The sequence below is a fragment of the Notamacropus eugenii genome, chromosome 2 (assembly GCF_028372415.1).
Source record: "Notamacropus eugenii isolate mMacEug1 chromosome 2, mMacEug1.pri_v2, whole genome shotgun sequence".
Taxonomy (NCBI): Eukaryota; Metazoa; Chordata; class Mammalia; order Diprotodontia; family Macropodidae; genus Notamacropus; species Notamacropus eugenii.
Genome location: NC_092873.1, coordinates 312,229,436 through 312,248,322, shown reverse-complemented (window position 1 = coordinate 312,248,322; position 18,887 = coordinate 312,229,436). Strand labels below are relative to the sequence as shown.

The window sequence follows — 18,887 nt, the reverse complement described above, 5'->3', positions numbered from 1 at the left end:
GAGGGACAAGAGAGACCGACAGACAAAGACAAAGAGAGAAAGTGATTTACCAAAGGTCCCACAACCACACAATAAAAGGTAGAGTTAGAAATCACTTGACTCTAAATCAGGGGCGGAGCTTTCATTTATTTTCCCAGGATGCACTTCAGGATCCACAGCACCATTTAAAGGGAAACCAAGCAGCTCCTTTTCAATATCTTGCCTGCGGGGGACAATACAGAAAGAAAAAAAAAGTAAAAGAGAATGCTTTCTCTGTTGAAAACATCAGTGATGATGAAGAAAACATAGAAAATGAAATTCACCCTAAGTCAGAAGAATGTTCTATTTTGAAGCTTTATAAATTTTCTAGAAAAAGGTCTTTGCTGTTTAAGATTAATAGGGGTAGATGTTGGGGTAGGTCCTGAGAGCTCTTCGGAGATTTCATTTAGATGTTTCTGTGAGAGCAAGTTAAATTTGAAGGAGCTTAAGCAGGAGGTTTGGTGACCGAATTCAGCTCCACCTATGACATAGTTAGCTTCTGCAGCCCCTCCTAACCCCTCCACGGGTTACTCTTGTCTCAAAAGAATCGCGGTGACTTTCTTCCTCTTCCAAAGAATAAGCGGGAAATTTTCCAAAGGCTTAAATGTACCTCTTTCCATAGTGTATGGAAGTAAGAAGAGGAGGTGGCAGAATGGTGGGCACAAGGTGCCCTTAATAAATGCGGGTTGATTTAATGTTTTTTTGTGAAATTTATTTCATTCTTTTTATTGCCTTTCTATGTATCTATCACTTGCCACAGTGTCTGGCACATAGTAGGGGCTTAATAAATATTTGGGCAGCTGGGTGGCAAAGTGCTCAGAGTGCCAGGCCTGAGTTCAAATGTGGCCTCAGACATTTACCAGCTGTGTGTCCCTGGGCAAATCCCTTAATCCTGTTTGCCTCAGTTTCCTCCTCAGTAAAATAAGCTAGAGAAGGAAACGGCAAACCACACGTAACTCTTCCAAGAAAACCCCAAATGGGGTCACGGAGAATCAGATGCTGCTGGAAAGCAACTGAACAACAAAAGAAGGTGACATGGTCAGAACAGAAAAATAACTTTGGCAGGTGAGTGGAGGATGTATTGGAGTGGAGGAGAGAGAGGCTGGAAGTAGAGGGGTGGATTAGAAGGTTATTGTAGAGGTCAGGAAGAGAAGGGGTGAAGGGCTGGACTAGGTTTATGGCTTCATGACTGGAAAGGAGATCTTTGGGGGAAACATTGTAAAGGAAGAAATGACAAGATTTGACAGTAGGATAACAGGCTTGATTCACTGTTTTGTTGATTATCCAGACTTAAGAAAGAGATGGAGAAATGGTTACTATGCACATTAAACTTTTAAAAGTGTGTCCAGGGTGTATGTTTTTTTGGAGAGCTAGTTGTTATTGTTAAACATTTACTCAAATGTTTATGTTTGGGACAACTGTCAGGTTCATAACAGGAAAAAAAGTATTTTTAAAAAGGGATTGTAAAAACAACAAATAAATGAACAAACAAGGGGGCAGCTAAGCGTTTAGAGCACAGACTTTAGAGACAGGAGGACCTGAGTTCAAATGTGACCTCAGATATTTGCTAGCTGTGTGACCAAGCCTGGGCAAGTTACCCAACCCTGATTGCCTCCCTCACTCCCTTAAAAAAAAACGATTGTATTAGCCCAGGGACCCTAACAGCAGGTTAAGTGCAGGCTGGTGAATTGTGTTTTTAAATGTATAAAATATATCATATTACAAAAGAAATCAATTATACTTAAATACAGGAAATAAGATGTTAGAAAATTAAAATAGTTTTATTAAAAATTCACAGACCCCAGGTTAAGAACCCATGCTAGAGATGAAGTGTGGGTTCCCTGTCAGCTCTAGTTGACATGATCCAAGGACAAGAACAGGACATTGCTTTTGAAAAGTGCAAATAGTTGTTTGCTTTCCAGGTGCCCTTTTGCCCTCTGGGAACTCTCCTCAGTAGGGTATGAGTTTAACAGTCCTTTTGCAACCACTAGGAACTTCTGCAAAATGGAAGATTTGAAGATTATTGCTGTTTGTTTGCTCTCCCCTCTGAACCACTCCCACGGTTGGCACAGATGGATTTGAGGGCATGTGACTGACAGGTCTGATCTGTGTAGCCTGGAGGTCAATTCAGTCACTCCCTCTCCCTCAGCCTCCATTTTCTCCTTTATGCAATGAAAGGTTTGAGTGTATCCCGAGGTCCCTTCTAGCTTTGACATTCAATGATCTTGGTGTGGGGTGGGGAAACAGAAATATGCTCTGAGGAGTGTCCAGATTCCTATCTTCCAGGAGAACCCTCCCCCACAATCGTGAGTTTCCTTGGAAGGTGAAGAAAAAGCCTTTTTTGGATGACCTCTGAGATCCTGTGTATGCATCAAGACCCAACTGATAAAGCTGTGTCCAAAAAGCCTCCCTCACCAAATCCTGTGTGACCTTAGACAAACCATTTCCTTTTTCTAGGTCAGTTTCCTAATTTGTTAAATAGGGCCAGGGAACGTGGATAAACTCTTTTCCAACTCTAATCAAGAAGCCATTTAGCCTCAGTCCCTCATTTCACAAATGAGGATAGGTGACTTGCCCAGGGTAATATAACAAATAAATAACTGAGATGATATTTGAATCACCTTATAATTATAGGTAGCATTTATATGGTTCTTTCTGAGACGCAAATATTATCTTGCTTGCTCTCCACAACAACTCTGGGAGGTAGGTGCTGTTAATTATTATCCTTTTTATACAGAGGAAGACAGCAAGGCCCAGAGAAATTAAATTGCTTGCCCAGGGTTACAAAACTAGTGTTTGGGGCCAAATCTGAACTCTGGTCTTATAAAAGGATAATCTGGTGCTCTAACTACTGCACTAACCTGGCTACCTGGCTCTGGACGCCTTCTTTCTGACTCTAATACAGAATAGTTCTTGGTTTGTTTCGAGATAAACTGGCAGTTAGGTGGCACGGTGGGTAGAGCGCTGGGCTTGGAGTCAGGCTAGACTTGGGTTCAAATCCAACCTCAGACATTAGAGCAAGTCAGTCACTTAATCCTATGTGACTCAGTTTCCTCTTCTGTAGAAAGAGCTGGTGCAGAAAATGACAAACCACTCCAGTATCTGGGTCAATAAGACCTCCAATGCGGTCACAAACACAATAGACTTACCAAAAAGTTCACCCCCGGAAATGAGACCCACACCTCCCTACCACGTGTAACTCATTTCATAACTCATTTCACTTAAACTGTCAAACGGCTGGAAACGCATCTTCTCTTTTGTGACTCTCAATAGTCCCGGACTAGTGTGCATATGAGACCCTCTTTTTACAGAGAAGGAGGCGGAACCACAAGATGCATCTAGAACTTTATTCAGACACCCTGGGCTCGTGGCCACTAGGCCCGGACTCTGATCTTGGATGGCGAGTTCTGCGCTTCCCGAGCGCTGGCCTTTCTGCTAGAGCAGACTCTCGGATCTGGTCACGCCAGTGCAGGGAGGCGGGCGCTAACAGGGGGGCCTGGGTTTTAAGCCCTGGACGCTACCGCTAACCTCTGGGGGGATCCTACTTGCTTCTCTACCCTCAAGCGTCTCTACTACCCTCTTCCCCTTAGACCATCCCCAGCTCCAGGTGCAGGGGAGCCGCAGAGACCTTCTCCCCCACCCCCTGCCCCGAGTGCGCCTTGCTTTTGTCCCCTGCTGTGTGTGCGGGGAGGAGGGGGGCACTGGGCATCCCGCGCGCTCCTCTGTCAAGCTGAGGCCGGGGCGGAGGTGGGGGAGATGACCTGCTGGAGGCAGGGGGTGGGAGGGACACAAACACTTTGCATGTAGACATGCACGTATGCACCCCATGCACGAATGCATCCATCTACTGCCTCCTGGTGGCTCCTCCCGCTCGTGGGAAGGAGGGCACTCGCACAAGCCCGCGGGGAGAGAGGGGAGCGCCTTTCGTTCCTTGAAATTGCGGGGGCTGCCGGGGGAAGAGGAGAATGGAGGACCGCGGGGGCTGCAGCTGGATGGTCCCGGGATATTGAGGGGGATTTTGGCTGTGTGAAGGCTCCTGCGTGGCAGGGGCATCCCAGGGACTGACGGGGGAGGCGCGTGTGTGGGGAACTCTTCGGCAGAGCCAAGGTGGGCCCTCGCGCCCAGACCGCTCCCCGCAGCCCCGGGGGGCTTCCTGGACCCTGCCAGGACCCCGGGACGGCGCCCCCGGGGGCAGAGGGGCAGCCTCGAAGCGCTGGCCGGCTTTTCCCAAGCCCCAGGGATTGCTGCTGAGCGCGCGCCCCAGGGGAAGCCCGAGCTGGGCATCGGGTCGGGGCAGAGGTAGGGCCAGCGGCCGGGAGAGGCCCGGGCCAGCCTCAGCAGCCCCGCCTGCCTTCCACTGACTACTTTCGTCTGCTGCAATCCTGTCAGGCGCGGTGGCCAAGTGGTAAGGCGTCGGTCTCGTAAACCGAAGATCGCGGGTTCGAACCCCGTCCGTGCCTGCGGCGTGGGGGGCCGTAGCCTGGCCTTCTTCGGCTCCCGGCCCTCCTAGCCAGGGCGTGTTTTTAGTTATTTTACACGTTTGCTCTCCTGCGGTCCCCCAATATCAACCCCCCCACACCCTTGTCCCATGAGTGGCATCGCGGGCAGACCTTGCCAGCGGTCAAGGCCTAGGGTGGGTCTAGTACCTGTGGACCTGGCGGAATTTGAAAGGGCTTGAGACCGCGACAGGTTTTAGGAGGCACGCACCCCTTAGGAAGGCTAAAATGGGGTGGGGGGGAGATTGTGTTCCCCTCCACCTACCCTTTCCGCAGGCACGTAACAGTCGCTGCTGACCTCAGGGGCAGTTTAGGGACCCGCGGACTCTACAGTCTGTCTCCACCATCCGGGAGGTCGCAGGGGAGGAATCCTTCACCCCCTGGGGCTCCTCCGGCAGCTATTCAGCTGTGCCCAGCTGCGGTGCGGCCCCCTGGAGGCTGGTGAGAGCCTGGTCAGCCATAAGGGGGCGCGGACATGCGGGACTGGGGAACGAGCTCACTTTCTTCAGCTGGGGCTCCATTGCGGGGCGCGTGGCTGCGTCTTCCGAGGGGGCGATTTTTTTCTTTTTTTTCCCTCTACTTCTAGTTTCCTTTTGAAAATCCATTTCAATAAATATCTTTTGTTTTGATATCGCCTACACGTTTCACTATCTCTCCTCCCCAACGCCTTCCAGAGAGCCAAAGAAAAAAGTTCAGGAAAACTATGCAACATAGTAACAAAGTCTGGCGATACAGTATTCCACTTCCACGTCTACCCCCCACCCCCATCTGCAAAGAAAAGGTGAGGCTTCTTGGCGGGCAGGTTTGCCCACTGGGATGTCAAAGCGTTCGGTTTGTGTTGTTTTTGTCGCAGTTTCCATTTCCTAAGCAACATACCAACAGACTGAATTCTATGGAGTATTCCACACCCTTAGTTCCCCACCTTTACAAAGAATGGGGAGGGGAGGTTTTTCTGACACCAAGTCCAGTACTCTAGGATTGACTCCGTCTGGGGGGCGGAGAAGGCGGCATGCAATCTTGGACCTAGGTTTGCTTGGTACAGTCTTACTTCCCACAGGGGGACCCCTCCAGAAATATCCTTGAATAAAAAGTCACCATTCCCAGTGCGCAAGCAGTTTTTTTTCCCCCAAGAGCATAACCAGATCCTAATGGGTTGTTTTGCAGGCGCCCAAGGACCTGGGGTTGTTGGGTACTCCTTCCTACCTTGGTTCAGGTTTGGAAATAAACCACAGGTGCTCTTGTTATAAGAAGCATTAGCCCCTCATGGGAGGGCTAAAGTGGAGATTCCCAACTTTTTCTTGTGTGAGGGGGCCCTCCTTTTCAAAGTAAAGCAATCTCTGACATCTTTCATGCATATCCATTTGTAGCTGTCCCTCCCTAAGCCTAAATTTTCTTATCTATTAAATGAGGACAATTATAATTGCACTATTTGGCTCATAGGATTGTTATTAAGGAAGTGTTTTGCAAGTCTTAAAGAGATTATATGAATAATATATGTAAATATAATATAATATAGTATTATACAATGTCATTATAAATATATTGTATAACTGTTTTGTTATATTACGATATATAATAAATATCCTTATTATCAATTATCATCATCTTGCTCTCATCATTTTCCAAGTGGTCTTTGGAAAAGTGCCATTATTATGATAATATCTGTTGACTGAGAAAAAGTTGTGCTGAAAGAAAGCTACAGGGAATTCAATAATGATTATAAGTGAATTTGTCTTTTATTATCTACAATAACTACCGCCTAGATTTGAGAAATTATAATACCACACGATGTTTATTCAGTCCATTGGAGGTATGTTTGCTTATTTCAGGATTCTAATATGAATTTCCTCAACCCTTGCAAATACCCCTTGATCTCTTTCCACACCAACCCTGTCTTCCAAAAGATAGACGCTCCCCAGGGGTGGAGTCCCACAGAATGGGAATATCTTCTCCAAAGTAAAACAAAACAAAATTAAGGAAAACTGAAAGAAAAGCCAGAGTCAAGTCAGGTCAAAAAGCATTTGTTAAATGTCTACTATGTGATAGACTCAGTGTTACACAAAGAAAGGCAAAAGACAGAATCCAGCCTCTAGCCTGCAAAGGGGAATTTCCTGGACCACACTAGCTTCATAATATCTCCCTAGCAACCTCAAATTTGAGAGAGAAATAGTGTCTAATCATCAGTCAAATCAACAAATCAAGAAATGTTTCCCAAATGTCTACTGCATGCTAATTATTAGGCTTAGTGCTAGAAAATCCAGTGACTTTGTCCACAAGTAGCTTGCATTCTACTGAAGGAATACAACCTCACAAATAAATAGATATGGAACACAAACAAATAAATGGTTGTTGTTGTCCTTCATTCTCGAATAGGACCAAAATGACATCACCATGATAAAGTGAAATTTCAGTGTGTCCACGGTGGCTGATCAGGCCAATATGAGATCGGAATGCTCTACCACAGGTTGGGCACAGATAATCTGGGTGAATACTTGGGGTGGTTACTCCAGATTTGTGAGTCTTATGTTTACTTTGTGCTGTCTCAATTCTGCTTTGCTCATAGCACACTTTCTGATATGGGCACACCATGTTGAGCAGTCCTGTGTCAGTGTCTCCCATGTTGCACAGTCAAATCCAAAGTTCTTGAGAGAGACCTTGAGAGTGTTCTTGTATAACTTCTTCTGACCACCATGTGATCACCTACCCCATGTGAGTTCTCCATAAAATAGTTTTTTTGCAAGCCTATATTTTGCATTTGAACAATGTGACCAGCCCATTGGAGTTGTGCTCTCTGAAACATAGTTTAAATGCTTGGCAGTTCAATTGCAACAAGGACTTCAGCGTCTGATACCTTATCCTGCCAGGTGATCCTCAAAATCTTCCTAAGACAGTTCAAATGGAAGTGAAGGAAGGTCTCTTGAAGGAGTTATCACTTGAGCTGAGCCTTGAAGGATCTCATGGGTCCCAGGAAGTGGGAATGAGGAAGGAGAGTTGTAGGAACTGGGGAGAGTAAAGTAAAAGCAAAAAGTAAAGTAAAAGAACAAAGTAAAGACCAAAGTAAAAGTGCAAAGTAAAAAAGAAAGGAAATATGTATTTAAAAAAATAGCAAATAGGACAGTTTGGTTCAGGATCGATTGTGTAAGAAGAAATCATGTATTTCTCTGGAGAAATAGACTGGAGATAAATTGTAAGTGACTTTAAATATTAAATGCCTGAGTGCGTATTTTATCCTAGAAACAATAAGAAGTCATTGAAGCTTTTTGAGTAAGAGTGACATACATGTTTAGACATATGCTTTAGGAATATCAATTTGGCAGCTGTGTGGTGTTTGGAAAAGAGAAAGACTGGAGAGTAGGAGAGTAATTAGGAGACCAATGTACTAAAGTGGGTAAGTGGTGATGGATGTGGGCTTGCACTAGAATAGTTGTGGTATGGTTAAAGAGAGAGTAGTGAAGTTATTGGACAGCACCAATCTCTGTGGAAAGAGAATTACATTACATATGTAATTCTAGGAGCTGAGAGGAACATTTAAGAACTATAGCCACACTTCAAGGGACCCAAAAACCCGGACTTTCTGCTTTGCTATTACAATCCTACTGTATAGGTCGAATGGGGTTTTCCAGTTTAGCAAATAACCAGTATGTTTACCTTCTGGGGTGGGGATACAAACCCTCAGGGTAATGGCATAAGACTGGAAATCTGTTTTGGTCCTGGGATCAAAATAGGATTTGCCAGAATGTTAAGGGGTGGGGATGGGGGGGTTGAATGTTTAATCTCTTCAAATGTATTGGACTCCATGGAAGTCCAATACTTCAAAGTTGTACTATAAGAATAATTGCCCACATTGGTCTAGGAAGTAGTCGGGGTGAGGGAGTAGAACTTGCTCAAGGGAAAGAGGAATCTTATCGACTCTTTATGGGCCACTGTAAATTTTCAAAACTAATTTTTTGTATTGTCCATAGGGTGAATAATCTATTCTCTCTCTCTCTCTCTCTCTCTCTCTCTCTCTCTCTCTCTCTCTCTCTCTCTCTCTCTCTCTCTCTCTCTCTCTCCAAGTCTCATTAAGTCATCATCACCAATTTGCTGGATGTGGATAATAGTCTTCCTGCAAACCAACCTTCAAGAGGTTGATATTGAATTGATGCTCCCAAAATACCAGACTGACCATATCACTCCCCTGCTCAAAAAGCTGTAGGACTTTTGACTAGAGGATAAAATGAAAACTTCTTTATTTGCCATTTAAAGCCCACCATAATCTTCTTGTTCTCTTCTCCTCCAGTTTTCACACATGCTATGGTCCAGCCAAACTAGACTGCTTATTCTTTACACAGGATGCTGGATGTTCTCCACACCTAGAATGCATTCTCTCCTCATCTCCACCTGGTAGCATCCCTAGCTTCCTTCAAAAGTCAAGTCAAAAGCTACCTCCTACAGTTAGATAATCCTGACCTCCCAGGTCCTAGTGATCTGCTCCCCTCCCCCTAAGTTACTTTGTATTAACTTTGCATTTACTGAACTGTGCACATGCTCTTTCCCTTGAGTAGAGTGTAATTCCTTCTGGGAAGGGACTGTTTCCTTTTCTTTCCAATTTGTAGCTGCCTCCCCACACACACATACATAAGGACCTTAATAAATGTTTTCTCAATGAACAAATCAAATATATAAGGGGAAGACTTCTATTGTTTATGTATGTGTTTGTGTATACATACTGCTATGTATATATATTGTGCATTTACGTATTGTCATGTATATATGTATGTGTATATATACAGATATGTATGTGTGTGTATATACATATAATATATAGAGAGAGATATAGATATATGATATTTGGAATCAAAAACAATGACAATTGAATTCAATCCAATAAACATTTATAAAATGCCTATATGTGCTGGACATTGTGCCAGACACTTAATACATAAAGACAAAACTAAATGTCTGTCACTTCGAGGATCTTGCATTCTACTCAGGAGATACAGTATATGTAAAAATAAATGTTCTGTAATGAAGAGCATCATTTACTAATGGGGGCAGGGAATTGGGAAAGGTTTCGTATTCTTAAGGAGTGGTACTTGAGTTGAGCCTTAAAGAGAACTAAGGATTACAAGACAAGGAGAGAGAATATCCCAAGCCTATGATAAGGGAGAAGTGGGATTTGGATATTATACATTGAAAATGGCTGGTGGGCCAGTTCGGCAGGAATATAGGGTATGAAACAGGACTAGAAAGACAGAGTGGAGCCAGATTGTGAAAGGCTTAAAATGCCAAAGGACAATGATTGGTTAAATAACGTTGTTGGTCTCAGAGTATTTCTATGTAAGAAATTTTTTTAATGGACTTTTGTATAGTGCTGTAAGGTTTAACAAATCACTTTTTAAAAAAAATAGTATTTTATTTTTTCCCCCAGTTACATGTCATGAAAATTTTTAGCATTCTTTTTATAAGATTTTGAGTTCCAAATTTTTCTTCCTCCCTCTCCTCTCCTTTTCTGAAAGTGGCAGGCAGTTTGATGTAATTTATGCATGTGCTATCATGTAAAACATATTTCCATATTTGTCACAGTTGTAGAAGGAGAAACAAATCAAAAGAAAAAACACAAGAAGAATAAAATAAGTAAAAAAATATGCTTCAGTCTGCATTCAGAGTCCATCAGTTCTTTATTTGGATATGGATAGCATTTTCCTTCATAATTTTTTTGTATTTGTCTTGGATCATTGTGTTGCTAAGAAGTGCTGAGTCATTCATAGTTGATCCCCTTATAATATTGCTGATACTGTGTGTAATCTTTTCCTGGTTCTGCTCATTTCACTTTGCATCAATTCATAAAAGTCTTTCTAGGCTTTTCTGGTTGCAAGAATTTTTAATGGACTTTGGTGTAGCTCTGAAAGGTTTAACAAATCACTTTTAATACATTATTATATTTGATCCTCATGAAAATCTTGTGTCTCCATATCTGTTCTCTCTGAAACATCCTCCACATGCTTTGTCAAAGTGGTACTGTGTTACTTCTCTGCTTGGGAAACTAATATAGTTTCTTTTGGCCTCTAGGATCAAATGCAAACTCCTGTTTCGTATTTAAAGAGCTTTACAACATGGCTTTGGGCTCCCTAAGTGATGGTAGACTAGCCAATGAGGGCCAATCTTTGGAGCATGAGCAGGTATTTTCTAGCTGGTTTTAATTCAAGAAACCACATGGAAACTTGGGGGAGTCTTGTTCCCAGCTGTGATGACTTCGGGGTTTTGTTGCTCTGTGATGACATAAATTGGCCACAAAGCTGGAAGAACTGGTAACTCAGGTCTCTGGACTGGAGCTGAGTGGATATAAAAAAGGGCAGCACGTCCTTTCTTCATTCCCCTTTCCTCTGCAGCTTTAAGGAGGCAGGAATACTTTGAATTGCCTCCCTGGAACCTATTAGGAAAAAAGGCTTCCCTGCCTCTCACCTGACTGCTATGACTATGAGCTTCCCTGATAGGTGACTGGGCAGCAACCTTGAGATGCATATGCTCAGGCAGTGATCTTAGAGTATTGCCAGGTCTTGATCTTCATAGAAGTCAGGGAGAGTACCAAGAGAAGTGGAGAAACCTGGCCCAGCAGCAGTGGATTAGTCAACAGAGGTGCCATGACCTGGTAGGAATCAGCCTAGCTCAGCCTAAGAATGGCTCTCCAAGTCACTGACATCATGCCTCAAAGTGAACTTAATGAAAACTCCGCAAAGGAAGGAAAGACTGAAGTTGGAAGAAACCCTTTGCTACACGTTATCTCCACGGGTGCCTTCCCACCATTATGTCTTATTAGTGCTCACTATACCCACAACTCTGTTTGAATTTGTGGGAGACGGTGCCCCAGACTTTGAAGGAAATGTTTTGTACCAACTATTATTACTTTATCTCAGTAAATACCTTTTCTAAAAGCTAATAATATTTGTCTGGACAATTGTTAATGGAAAAAAACACTGGTAGGGGCTCATAAGCAACTGAACTAGAAGTATAGCTCTTGTGGCTTATCCCTAGAACCCTGAGAGTAATAAAGAGCTTCTCTGGGACCAAAACTGTAGATATAAGTGTGAGTTGGGGTGGGGGAGGAGGGGAATAGCCCTAGGAAGGCTGCTATGAACAGCCTTTTCAGTCTTCTTGTATACTATTTACTTTCCTATACTCTAAATTCTGGTGAAATTGGCTTACTTAGTGTCCACAATATTCCACATTCTCTATGCATTTGTACAGACTGTCTCCTTACCACATCTTGAATGCCCCCCCCATCTCCACCTCTTGAAACCCTCAACTTCCTTTCAAGATTCCCCCAGTATTTATCAGTGCCACTCTAAATTCATATTATTTTGAATTTATCATCTGTAGTTTGTTTTTGTTTTTGTTTTACTTCTAATGGCCTCCATGAAGACCTAGGTTTAAGAGCTAGGTCTGACACATACAGGATGTGGGATCCCAGGTAATTTGTAGTGTCCCACAGGACTTTCTTCCCAGTTTATTCCAAATAGCCACATTGAGACTTGGGAGAAACGTTTCCAGCCATGATGACTCAGGGGTTGTTACTCTATGACTGTAAGTTACAGAGCAGTTATTGATTGGGGGAGAGCATCCTTTGCACTGATGAAATCACAGGTTCAAACAAACTAAAAGTCCAGTTGTATTTATTTTTGTGTATATACATTATTTTTCCTCAAAGGAATGTAGGCTGCTTGAGAGCAAATACTGTTGTGGGGTTTTTTGTTGTGTCCTTTTCTTTCATCTTTGTATCTTGATCCCCTGCCACACAGTAGTCCCCCAATAAATGTTTGTTGCATGAATGAATCAAATGTACAAGAGGAAGACTATCTCTATTTATCTATGTGCACATACATTGTCTATATATCTTGGATTCCAAATCTCTACCAGAGAAATTTGATACAGATTTCTTTTCCCTATTTGACCACATCTCTTATCTTAGATGCACTGAAAGTTGTCATGGCTTTCATGTAATCAAAGTTAGTCATGGTATCTTTTATGCTTAATTCTAGCTTTTATTTGGTTAAGAATACATCTCCTATATCTCTGTGAGAGGTGTGTCATCTGTTTGTCTTCCAATTTTTTAATAGTGATTAGGTTCATTTAGAACATATTGAGAAATATTGTGTAAGGTATTTGTCTAATCCAGACAGGTTTCCAGTTTTCTGTGAGACTGATTTCTAGTTTTCCCAGCAGTTTTTACCAAATACATTTTTCCTAATTTGTGTTTTCCACTTTATCAAACACTGAATTATTGAATTTCATTGTTTCTAATTCTCCTCTATGTTTTCCATTTATCTATCTATTTTTCAACCAACACCATATAGTTTTGATTACCGATGCTCAATACTATAATTTGAGGTCTGGAAGTGCTATTCTCCTTTCATCCCTATTTCTTTTCATCATTTCCCTTAAGATTCCAGGTCTTTTCCTTTTTTTACAAATTAATTTTGTTATTATTTTATCAAGTTCTATAAAAAACATCCCCCTGGTCATTTGATTGGTATAACATAAAAAGTAGAAAGTAACTTTGGAAGTACTGTGATTTTTATCTTACTGGCACAGCCTACCCATGAGCACTGAATATTCCTCTAGCTGTTAAAGTTGTTTATTTCTTTAAGGAGCAATTTTAGGTGAACAAGTCTTTTATTGTTGTTGTTGTTGTTCTGGAACTGCTCATTTGGACACAGTATTATATCTCATTCAGAGGATTCACCGGGGTGGGGGCAGTATCTTTGAAAGTGAGTTGTTGGCCAAATGTGGATCATCCCTTTGTTGGATGCAACAATCACTCCATTGAACAGACACTTGACTTTAGGGGAGAATGTCAATTATCTGATTTCTAGGAATAAGTTTATCAAAATTGAGGCTCCCAGCAGGCAACTGAGAAAAAAGACCTCATGGAAATGAAAGAGAGAGAGAGAGAAAGAGAGAGAGAGAGAGAGAGAGAGAGAGAGAGAGAGAGAGAGGGCTTATAGAAAATGAACAAAGACACATCTGTACCTTAAGTGACACTGGACCTAGGTGCCACCCATTGAGCCACCAATCTCAGAGGCAGGACTAACTATCAGCCCATAAGAATGGGTAAGGGAGTGTGATTATAGCAGAAAACCAGGAGACGATGAGAAGATGCAAGGGCCTGTGTCTGAATCAAGAAGAAAATGGGCATTGGAGAGATTAGTGCTTTCTGAGATGGGAACTGGATAGGAACTCTGGTAATTATGTGAAGAAATGCAGGTGGTATAAAGTCAAGATAACAATATTTGCATTACCTGCCTGTGAGGAAATTGCTGGAGAAACAGAAAGAGTTGCTGTTGTTATTATTTGCTCTATATTCTTTATAAGCTCCTCTGCCATCTTGTAATGGCTTTTCTTCAATAACCAAAAAATCTACTTTTTTCTTCCTCTCACCTGCCCCCAACTGAAAACAAAACACGCTTGTAACAAATACGCACAGTCAAGCAAAACAAAATCTCACATTGGCCTTGTCCAAATTTGTTTTTCTTTTCAATCTAATCTTTATTGATAGTATGGTCCAATGGAAGGAGTTCTGACTGGAGTCAGAGGACCTGAATTCAAATCCCACTAGAGACATTATTTGTGTGACCTAGATGAAATAAGTGGCCTTTTAGGTTCTTAGCTACATCATCAAATATATCCATTCTTCTTCCCTTACCCAAGGACCCATCTCATATAGCAAAGATTTTAAAAGAAATGGAAAAATAGCCCAGGACAACACAAGATACAAAGGCAGGATTGACTTTGGAGTCAAAAGACCTGAGTTCGGATCTAAAATCTGACACTTATTGGTGTAACTTTGGGTAAGTCATTTCACCTCTATGGGCCTCAGTTTTCTCAAATGGAAAATGAGAGAGTCAGATCTGATGACCTCAGAAGTCTCTTCCATGTTTGTCTATGAAAACCAACCAGTACGTCTGGTGATATATGCATTATTTCACCCCCCACCATCATCACCTCTGCAAAGAATGAAGGAAGGGTCATTTTGTCTATAACTTATGATTATTATAAAAGATGCATCTGCAAGGTTAGTGTAGATTAGTTTGAAACCAAGGAAATAACTCCGGAATAATAAAGGAGGGGGAGTCTTTTTTTCTAGGGTCTTGGGGGCTAAGAAGATGGTTCTGTCCCAGACTAATGGAGGTGGGGGAGCATCAAGCAGAATCAGTCAAGATTCAGGATTCATTTGAGGTTTCTGGAAGCCTGCGAGCTTCTTCTCCGAGGAAGATGTGTTATCTGAAAAGGGAGGCCCTTGGATGAAATGTTTTCAGTGGTCCATCCAGCTCTGATATTTCAAGACCCTATGCAACTTTGTCTTTACTCTCCTTTGAGAAATGCAGACCAGGTACTCTTGCTTCCTTACTACAATGCCTGATCTCCTGCTGTGAGACTAGCAGGCCAAATGAGGTGGGTGACATGCTCATTTATCTCCTGTGAATCTCTGCATCCCCTGCTACTTTCCAAAGCTCCTAAAGTGTTCTTTTTCCTAGCTGTGATTACATCGAAGGGATTAGGCATCCTTCCCTTCCCCTCCCCCCAACAGAGGAGTTTCTTTGATGTGGCCGGAGGATAGCAGGGAGATTTCTTACTCCAGGAGACCAAATCTTAATCTTCTTCATGATTCTTTCTGGATCAGAGCTGGGTTAAGCCCATTACATCCCTGCCCTTTCATCCCCCCAGGATCTCAGGTCCCCAGCACTGTCGGGTCTCAGAGTTACCAAGAGTCTGTCAGATTTGAAGAGAGAAACAAAAGGGGAGGATTCCCTGAACTCCAGGGAACCTCCAAAGAGATGCAATATCACAATCTTAGTGAATCTTTTTTTCTTGCTCTCTGGTTCTTTGATCTTTTTCTCCCTTTCCTTCTTTTCTCCTTTTGTCTTCCTCCTTTCCTCCCTCATCCTTCCTTCCCCATCCCTCCCTACCTTCCTTCCTTACTCTCTCCCTCCCTTTTCTCTCCCTCCCTCCTTTTCTTCCTTCCTTCCTTCTTTCCATCACAAATTCAGGTCTAAAGGAACCCAAGAGATCCAACACTATCATTTTACAAACATTACAAAACTCAAGAAAGGTTAAGTGATTTGCCCAGGCTCACAAAGCTAAGCAAAGTATCTGGGGGAGGGTTGGAAACCCGGGTTTCCCGATTACAAGTGCGGTGCCCTATCTGCCGCCCACTTCCACGCACTCTCTGTCTCCTCTTCTCTCTCTCATTCTCTGTCTCTGTCTGTTAGTCTCTCTCATCTTAGGGTTTGGAAACCTAACAATGAAAAGACAATGCGGGCAGTAGCTCCAGGCCCAGCTGGATACTGTGTTTCTTGCTCACACCTTCCCAATTCCAAGTACACATCTGAGGCTGGCGCTTTGCTCCACTTGGGTCAATGCTCCAGTCCCGGAGTCCAACGTTAGAAAGAAGAGATCGCGCACAACCTTCTCCCAGGAAGCCCGATGTTTAAGAGAAGGGAGGGCACAATTCGGGGCGGCGTGGAGGGGTGGAGTGGAAGAGAGACAGACTGGGAAGACGGCGATGGAAACAAAACTAAGAGTTAATGCACCGAGCCCCATCCGCAGGGTTTGGAGGGGCTCTTCCAACTGTTGAAAAAGAACGGAGGAGGCCGACAGGTGGGGGAGACCCAGACGCAAGTTTACGGCCGAAGGAGAACCGCGGTGGGGAGAAGAGAGCGGGAGGAGCGGTTTTCCAGCAGGGGGCCCCCCGAGCCCGTTCCTTAGTCCAGGGAGAAGGACATAGATCGCGAGAGGGAAGCGACCGTGACGGTTCTGAAAGAGGAAAAGGGGAAATTACTGTAAAATCGACTATAGGAGAGGATGACTTAAAAGCTTTAAAATCCCACCGCTTTCTGTCCCGGTGGAAATCTTCGGTGCTAACTCTGGCAGCAACCGGGAGGGGAAAGGCGGAGAGGAGGGGTGGGGAGGGGAAGAAGCCCCTTTTTCCAGCCCCTCGCAGCCCCCCGCCGCAATGTCACCAGTCCCGCAGATGCGGAGCGGGACGGGGGTGGGGAGGGAAGCTGGCGAGAGAGGGGTGTGCGGGGAGGGGTGGGTAGAGGTAAGGCAGGGGGCAAGAGGAGGGAAGAGAACAGGGGGAGCAGAGGGTGCAGAAGCGGGCGGAGTGGCCGAGAGGAGGAGGAGCGGGGAGGAAGAGGAGGAGGGCGGAGCTCCAGCAGCTCAGGCGAGAGACGCCCGCCGGGGTGGAGGCGCGGGCGGGCCAGCGTTGTCAGCCCCGGCCGGAGCAGGAGCTCCGAGAGCCCAATGAGTCACCAACACGTGGAGTCAGTCTCGCAGACTCGGAGAGGAGCCCCGACGGGTGGAGAGCGCGCTGGGGCGAGGAGAAGAACTGACCCACCAGCAGCCCAGTTCCAAACTTTCGAAGGACCTCTCCTCCTTCCCTCCACCCCGCCCTCCACCTTCTCCCTTCCCCTTCACCAGCCTGGGCTCGGCCGAAACACCCCAGGGGAGGAGGTACTTAATGTGCCCCGCCAGCAGCAAGGCGGAGGCGCCCCTCGGGGAGCCGGGTAGCAGTGGAGACTTCCCGATTGCTGCGGAGGGTCGGAGCCGCGGGACTAGACCACGGCGGGGAGTGGGAATGTTCCCCCTTTCTCTTCCCTCCCTCTTGGGCGTATGCACCCCGCAGCGGAGCTTGACTGACAGCTATCAGACTGGCGGGCCTGCGGGAGGGGAGCCCCTGTCCGACGGGACGGGACCCGAGCAGTCAGCGCCGGAGCCAAGGGCAGGTAACAGGCACGTACGGACCGCGACGAGTGGAGCCCAGGGCCACAGACCCGAGCTTTCTTCCCCGCCCCCCCCAACCCCTCAGGTTAAACGTTTTGATCGCCCTTTTGCAAAGTTTTCAGCCCCCATCCCCTCCCTTCCCGTGGTGTTTCTGGAAAGCCGGAGGGCTACTCACCTTGCTAACTCCTGAGAGCAGGCTCGGAGGCAAAGGCGGAGTGGGGAGATTTGCACCACGGGTGAGAAGCTCTGTCCTCGTTTTCCTCACTCGCTGTCCCTAACACGCGGGGAGGGGAAGAGGGAGCAGCCCCCGCCTTGAAAGTCCGGAGTGTCTTGGCCTCCGCGGAAATTGGTAGTCATCCTGCTTTAACGCTGTGACGACCCCGTCATGTAGGTCCCTGGAAGCCTCGCCTGGCCCACATGGCAGGACCCGGGCCTCCTTCAGTTTCTTGGGCGTATTTTCTTCGGTGGGGGTGGGGCGGGGCAGGACGGGGCTGTGGGCACTCACAGGAAATCTCCCTGCTACGAAGCCAAAGGGTGCTTAAAGGTCAGCGTGGCGAGGGAGACCCTGGACCCTCGCCTGGAGTCGGCCTGCCACTCCTCTGGATCCCCGTCGCACTCGATCCTCTCCCCTCGACCCCCTGGATTCCATGGGAGGACGGGAGTTGAGGACTGGGTCTTTGCGGGCGAGATGAGGGTGTCAATTCAACTGGCCTACAAAGTCCCAGTTCTCGGTTCCCAAGGACCTACGCCCCCTTCCCTCCTTTCCCTCCCCTCCCCTATCTTTTTCTCCCACTCCAAGCCTCCAACCCTGGGTGGGTGGGGGATCCGTGGTGGCTGCCTGTCACCTTCTCGGGCCTGAGTGGGACAGAGAAGAATTGGGGGAATTGATTTCAGATCTGTAATTTTTTGCAGCTTAGTCGGGGTTAACTAATTGAGAGACGGTATAACCTTCACCCCACACTCGGAGAACTTAAGGGTCTTTGAGTAATACTAGTGACTGGGAACCTAGCAAATCTTCCATGCTAATGTAACTCCCCAAATATAAGACATCCTAGTGGTGTTTGGGGCAAATCTAAATTCCATCGAAGTAGGCCTACTCGTTACAATATTCAGTCTGAGGAGCCTGGCTCCGCTCTAATTTTGAGGCACTCCGGGGCAGTCCCCAACCCCTATCTTGTCTTGTGGGGCTGCCTCAGTTTCTCCAGCTCGAGAATAAGTTTCATTCTGGACATGCTGCACGTGAGGGCTTCTGGAGATAGAGAGAGGGGGAGAATTTGACAGATGAAGAGGAAGGAAACATTTTAGAAAGGAAGAAAACAAACAAAGTTACAGGGTTTGGGGCGGTTTAGCAGGCATTTCCCATAGACAAGAGGTAGTAGCCCCCTGGCTTCCTTTGAAGCTGAGTTTTTCCACACATTCAAAGGGTTTGAAGAACTTTCTGTTGAAAGGAGTTCCAATGGGTTGTTATCCTAGTAGTGGGTAACAGTAGTAGTTCACTTTTGTATCACCATCTAGTCTGAAACATGCTTCATAATGTCCCCATGAGGTATTATTAATCCCATTTAATAATTATAACAGTTGAAATTTCCATAGCACTTTTTCTCATTTTAT

At 45.2% G+C, this 18,887-nt stretch overlaps 1 long non-coding RNA gene and 1 other non-coding gene across 2 annotated transcripts in view; one reads left to right on the top strand and one right to left on the bottom strand.

Moving 5' to 3' along the window:
• Positions 1-18,000, bottom strand: part of LOC140527805 (uncharacterized) — a 41,485-nt gene extending 23,485 nt beyond the window's left edge. Inside the window, exon 1 of the long non-coding RNA XR_011974929.1 lies at positions 17,452-18,000. This is a non-coding gene — a long non-coding RNA (uncharacterized lncRNA). The remainder of the gene's footprint in view (positions 1-17,451) is intronic.
• TRNAT-CGU (transfer RNA threonine (anticodon CGU)) lies at positions 4,407-4,478 on the top strand. The gene has a single exon. It is a non-coding gene; the product is annotated as a tRNA-Thr (tRNA).
• Positions 18,001-18,887: the final 887 nt, after the last annotated feature.